The following is a 6,233-nucleotide window of genomic DNA, read 5'->3' on the forward strand; positions in this document are numbered from 1 at the left end:
CGGCAGGCGGCGCTAGCGCCGCCGGCGTGCGGCCTTACGGTTCCCGTTGCGATTCCCCTCGTGGGCGCGGAGAAAAGCCTCTCCATCCGGCCAAGGGGGCGCCCGTTCGGCGGACCGAGGGCGACGACGGGGGGCTGCCCGTCCGCCTGAGCGCGCGCCCGCTCCCGCAGGCACAGGCGCGCGCGGGCGCAGGCACAGGCGCACACGCTCAGACACGCGCTCACGCGCAGACGCGCACTCAAACCCATACAGACACGCACAGACGCACACACAGACGCACGCACAGACCCGCGCTCACGTGCGCAGGCGCCCCCACAGACGCAGGCGGGCACGCACACGGGCACGCCCGCAGACGCGCACGCGCACGCACGCAGTCACGCGCGCACACGCAGGCACACACGCCCGGACACGCGCGCACACGCCCCCGCAAAGACGCGCCCCCGCACAGACGCGCGCGCGCGCAGGCACGCACACCGGGACGCGCGCGCGAACGGACGCACGCACGCGCGCAGGCACGCGCGCACACGCACCAGGCCACCCGGAACGTTTGCCAACTCCCCGCCCACCTCAGCACCCCACCCCCCGGGCCCGAGGCGCGTGGTCCCCCACCGCCCCCACCCTCCGACCCCCCCACCGCCCCGCTCTCGGCCTCCCACCCCCCAACCCCCCTCGGGCACTCCACCCCCCACCCCCACGACTCACGCACACACGCCCGCCCGCCCGCCCGCCCGCCCGCCCGCATTCGGGAGCCGCCGGAGATCTCTCGATGCTCGAGACGCCGACTCACCCCTCTCCCTCCCCCCCCCCGCCCCGGAGACGCCACCTTCCCGAGTCCGCCCGCGAGCCCGGAGAGCACTCGCTCGGGCCGAGCCGCCCGAGGGCCTCTGGGCGGGCGTTCGCGGCTGGCCCGCCGCGCCTCCGCTGGACCTCACTAAGTCCGGCCTCGCTCCCGAGAGCCTCGAGGGCCTCCCTCGGTGAGATGTCTCCCCAGTCGGACCGGGGGGCCCAGAGCCGGTCCGTACCGGCTCTGGGAAGGCGTTCCCGGCCTCCCCCCCGCCCCCCGTTTGCCCGCCCGCGTCGCGGGAGGATGGAAAGCGATGAGGAAGAACGCTCTCGGTGGCGGCCGTGGTTTTCTTTTGCGACGCGGATGCCGGCAAACGCACGGCTCCCTCCCTCCCTCCCTCCCTCCCTCCCTCCCTCCCTCCCGACGCAATTTGCCCGTTCAACCCGCCTCACGCGTACCGTTGGCTCGGCGACAGGGACGACGGCGGAAAACGTCTCCCGGTCTGCCTGCTGCGCCACGCGGGCACTCAAAGAACGAGGAGGAAAACTTCGGGGACTGGCGGTCTCATCCCGTCCCGTTTGTCGCGTCCGTCCAAAGGATACGGATCGGAGAACACCTGCCCGTCCGACGCTTGGGACGTGCTCTCTTCTCCCTCCCGCCCCCGGTGGACGCTCATCCCCTCGGGCGCCCCCCCCCCGTTCGGCCCTTTCGGGGGCGAGCGCGCGCGCGCGCCCCATGACGCTCCCGAGAGGTTTCCCCGGCGGCCCGGGGGAGTCTGTCCCCTCTGCCACCCTCGAGCCCCGGCCGGGGCCCAGGTGGACCCGGTTCCACCCCCCCGCCGCCCTTCGCTCCGGTCGTCGGCCGTCACCCGGCGGCCGCTTCGATACCGTCCCCCTCCGGAGCTCTGCGGCGCCGACGGGATGGGAAGCGGTCCCGGCGGGCGCGCGCTGGCCACGGCGGCCCGGGGCCTTCGCTCCGTCTCCTCGAGCCCGGCCTGGCTCCCGGCGTCCTCCCGGGGTCCTCCCGGGGTCCTCCCTCCCTCCCTCCCTCCCTCCCTCCCTCCCTCCCTCCCTCCCTCCCTCCCTCCCAGGGCCCCCCCCGAGTGGGACACGCCGGCTGGCCGGCATGGTGCTCCAGGGCTCCAGCGGGGTAGACGGGATCTTCCTGGCTGAGGGGCGAAATGGCCCGGCTGGGCCGGACCCCCTTGGATCGGAACTTTGGGAGATGGGGCCAAGGTGGTGGAATAGGCTGACGCTTCCGCCTAGCTCTCTTGACGACAAAGACCCGGAAACACAAGCGAACGAGTATGTCTGCGACGAGCGGGGAGTCCTGACCGTCGAAGGCGGGCTTAGACGACGCACTGAGGGGCAGCGGCAGGAAGAGACCTTTCAGGGGCAGAGAGGGTTTACCGGCCCTGCCCCGCGGGGAGCCCTCAGGCACCATTCCCAGAGCGGCTGCTGCAGTGGGCTGGTACCGTCGTTCCACTGCTGTTCCGTCAGGGAGAAGCAGCCAGCCACACAGCCTGCTCACACCTCCGGAACCTGAGGAGGGCCCGGCCGGGCGGATCCCCTTGGCCCAACCGACCCCGCGCTGTGGCCGGCCCCACCGTCTTCCGGCCGCCCCGCGCCGAGAAACGTGTTCGGCGGCGGCGCTGGGAGGCGGGGGAGGGGGGCGGGGGGGGAGCCGGGACGGGGCCGGGCGTCCGGCCGCCCGGCGACGCGCCCTCGCCGGCCGCCGATCCGGATCCGTCCCGCTGCACTCCGCGCCGGTTGTCGGCCGCCACCTGGCGGCCGCTTTGATATCGTCTTCCCCCGGAGCTCCGGCGCCGGCGACACGCGCGGGAGGCGATGTGGCCGCGCTGGCCGAGGCGACGTTCCCGGACGCCGGCGGCGGCGTCGGCAGGATCGTCCTGGCCGAGGCGGGAAAGGGCCCGGCCGGGTGGATCCCCTTGGCCCAACCGACCCCGCGCCGTGGCCGGCCCCAACGCCTTCCGGCCGCCCCGCGCCGAGAAACGTGTTCGGCGGCGGCGCTGGGAGGCGGGGGAGGGGGGCGGGGGGGGAGCCGGGACGGGACCGGGTGTCCGGCCGCCCGGCGACGCGCCCTCGCCGGCCGCCGATCCGGATCCGTCCCGCTGTCGCCCGCGCCGGTTGTCGGCCGCCACCTGGCGGCCGCTTTGACATCGTTTTCCTCCGGAGCTCCGGCGCCGGCGACATGGGAGGCGCTGTGGCCGCGCTGGCCGAGGCGACGTCTCGGGACGCCGGCGGCGTCGGCGGGATCGTCCCGGCCACGGTGGGGCGCCGGCGCCAGAGCCACGTTCCGGAATTGGGCCCGCAGCTTCATGTGGCCGAGGCGGTGGCCGTCGCCGCCGCCGCCGCCGCCGCCGCCGCCGCCGCCGCGCTCCCGGGTGCCGTGTTTTAGACGGCGCTGGACCGAACCGGGCCGCACCGAGACGGCGCAGGCAGAAGAACGGGACAAGGCACGCCCCGGCCGTTCGCGCGCCTTCCTTCGCGCGGCCCGGTCGTCACCGGGGCCTCCGGCGTAGGTCCGGGGTGGCCCGCGGAGGGCGCCCCGGGCCCGGGCGCGGTCCCGCGTGGGGTCCGGACCGTCGGAGAATTTTTTCAAAGTCCCGCTCCGGGGGTCCCCGGGCCGAGGTTGCCGCCCCCGGCCCGCCCCGGCCCGGCCACGGACCCGCGCGGGGCCCGGACCTTCGGAGGGGCCCCGCCGCCCGAGAATTTTTTCCAAGTCCCCCCTCCGAGGGTTCCCCGACCGGCCCGCGTTGGCCGCAGCGCAGGCGGCTGGCTCTGGGCGCCCGCGCGGCCCCGGCCAGCTCCGTCACCCCGTCCCGCGGGTCGACCAGAGGATCCCGGGAGCTCCGGGGGGGGGGGGCGGGGCGCTGGGGGCCATGGGGTCGCGCTACGGACCGATGGCCGGGCCGCAGTTCCGGGGGCTCGCCGTGGGGAGCGGGCCCCTCCCGCCGCGGGGCGTGGCTTTTCTCTCGCCCAAAACGGGCGATTTGGGCCACCAGATTGGTGCTGACACGCTCTCCTCGCTGGGTGACTCCCGCTGAGCAGATGGGAAACCTGGACGGGTCCGTAGACGCCGGTCCACCGACGGCCCACGCCCTCCCCCGCTCCTCCCCGCTTGAGCCGCCCGCCTGGGGCCCGTGCGCCGGCTCTCGCGCGTCCAGATGTCCAGCCGCGGCCCCGGTCTCCAGTGCCCGAGGGCGGCGTGGCACGGGCGCCGCGGGCCCTCTGACCCGCGTGCCCCTTGTCGCAGGCACCCGCGGTGGCCGCGGTGCTCGCCAGAGTGTGCCCCGCTACCCCCCTCCCCCAGGCCCACGTGCCTCGCGTGTCAGGCGTTCTCCGTGTGCAGGGGTCCTCGCGGCCACCTTTCCGCAGCCGGGGCGGGCGAGGCAGAAAGCGGGTCCTCTCCGGGGCTGTCCTCGCCCGCCTCCTGGCAGCCCTGGCGGGGGGGTCTTCTCCTCCTCGCTTGTGCCTGGGCTGACCCGATCGATGTGGTGTTGTCGTGCTCTCCCGGGCCGGGTCCGAGCCGCGCCAAGACGAGGGACGGACATTCGTGGCGAATGGGACCGCTCTTCTCGCTCAGCGCGCGGGCCCCTCGCTCCTCCTCCCCGCCCGCCGGTGGTGCGCAGAGGGGCAGGGGCACGGAATCCGGCCCGACCTTGCTCATCTGCCCTCGTTCGCGGCCTCGCGGCCAGCGTCGGCGGTGGCGGGGTCCTGAGACCGAGCAGGACAGCCTCTGCTCGTGGCCCTGGTGTTCTGCCTCGCGTCGGGCCCTCCCCCGCCCCCCGCGGCGGGGGGGCTCTCTGGTCAGGCGCACCCGCGCGCCCCACCCAGGTGGTGCCGGTGCGCCTCGAGTGGCCCTTTGGCGGTGCCCCTGGAACGCTCCAGGCCGTCCCTCAGGTGCCTGAGGCCGGGTGGCGGTGCCGTTTCCCCGTTCCCAGCCCACCCTTCCGGTCACCGCTCACGCGTGTGGGCGTGCGCCCCTCGAGCCGAGAGAAATAAAAAACAGGAGTGCGGCCGAGAGGGAGAGAAAGGATGTGGAGGAAAAAAAAAAAAAAGGGGGGTCGAGCGGGGTAAGACCTTTAGAGCACGCACGCCTCGCGGGAGGGTGCCGTGCCTGATCCCGAGAAGGCGGGGGTGAGAGAGGGGTGCGCGCGTGCGTGCCCGCCCCGGTGCTTGCCGAGACCCGCGTGAGGCAAGCGAGAGCGGAAGGAGGAGGGCCCGCGTGTTGCTTCCGCCGGTGCCGAGGGAAGTCGCCCTTGCGAGGTGGGGGCCCAGGCTGCGTAGCCGCGGCTGGGCCCCGGCGGTCCGTTGTTAGGCTCTGTCGTACCTCCTCCCCCCCGCGGGCCGCCCTAGAGCGCGGACCCCTCTACAGAGGGAGACCGGGGGGTGTGTTGGGCTTTTAGGTGCCCAGGCAAGCCTCGGGTGTGCGCGGCGCGTACCCGCGAGGCCCCGCGCGCTCGCCGGAGCCTGGCTCCGGTGAGGCGGGATGAGGCGGAGAAGCTTTAAAAGAGAAACGGAAAAAAAAAAAAACGGACGACTCAAAAGGTGTGACTTTCCGAGGCCCTCGGTCGCCGCTGCGGTGCCCCACCCGTTCCCTCCTCGCCCGAGTGGAGGGTGGACGCAGCACGGAGCCGGGAGCACGCGCCGTCCCCGGGTGAGGCAGAGCCGCCGTGAGCACGAGGCGGCAGGCTCCGTTCCCGGCCGCAGAGGCCCACTGTGCCTTAACCCCCCCGCTGGTGCTTACCAATACCGCAGGCCCCCCCCGCCCATCCCCGGGGCGCCCTCGGGCGCCTGGCGGGGGCCCAACGTGGGGGGCGATGGGTGGGGACGGCCCGTCTTCGGTGAAGAAAGTCTTCTCTAGTCATCTCCGAGGGTGCCTTGGGGGTGCCGGATCCCCCAGCCGCTGCCCCTCGCCTTGCGCGCAAGCCACCGACCGTGGCTCGCAGGCAGAGCCCCCTCTCCTTCCCGCCCGGTGTGGAGGGAGAGGTCCGCCGGCCCCGCGGTGGGGCCGCGCGCCGCCCTTCGCCTGCCGCGGCCCGCGCCTCCCCCCTGCGAGTCGGGGGAGGGCCTTCGCCGGGCCAGCCGTCTGGCGCCGGGGTCGCGCGCGTCCGTGTGTGCGTGTGAGTGTGCGGCCCTCCCGTCGCGCGCCTGGTGCGGTGGGGCCGGGGGTCCGTCCGGCGGACGGCCCCCGCGCCGTTGTGTGCCGCCTCCCGCCCGCACCCGTCCCGTGCCGCCAGCGGTGCGCGGGTGCGCGGGTGTGCGGGCCCACCTCCTCACCCGGGAGCTTTCCCGGCGATGTGCCCCTGGGCCGGGGGGATGGGCGTGCCGGGGGCCGCCCCCGCAGCGCCTCCCTCGCCGACGTCGATCGACCCCGCCCCGCCCGGCCGGCCCGCGCACACGCCGTCCCCGGTCTGGGACCGCGA

Source organism: Loxodonta africana, unplaced genomic scaffold (assembly GCF_030014295.1).
Source record: "Loxodonta africana isolate mLoxAfr1 unplaced genomic scaffold, mLoxAfr1.hap2 scaffold_544, whole genome shotgun sequence".
In the NCBI taxonomy this organism is placed as follows: Eukaryota; Metazoa; Chordata; class Mammalia; order Proboscidea; family Elephantidae; genus Loxodonta; species Loxodonta africana.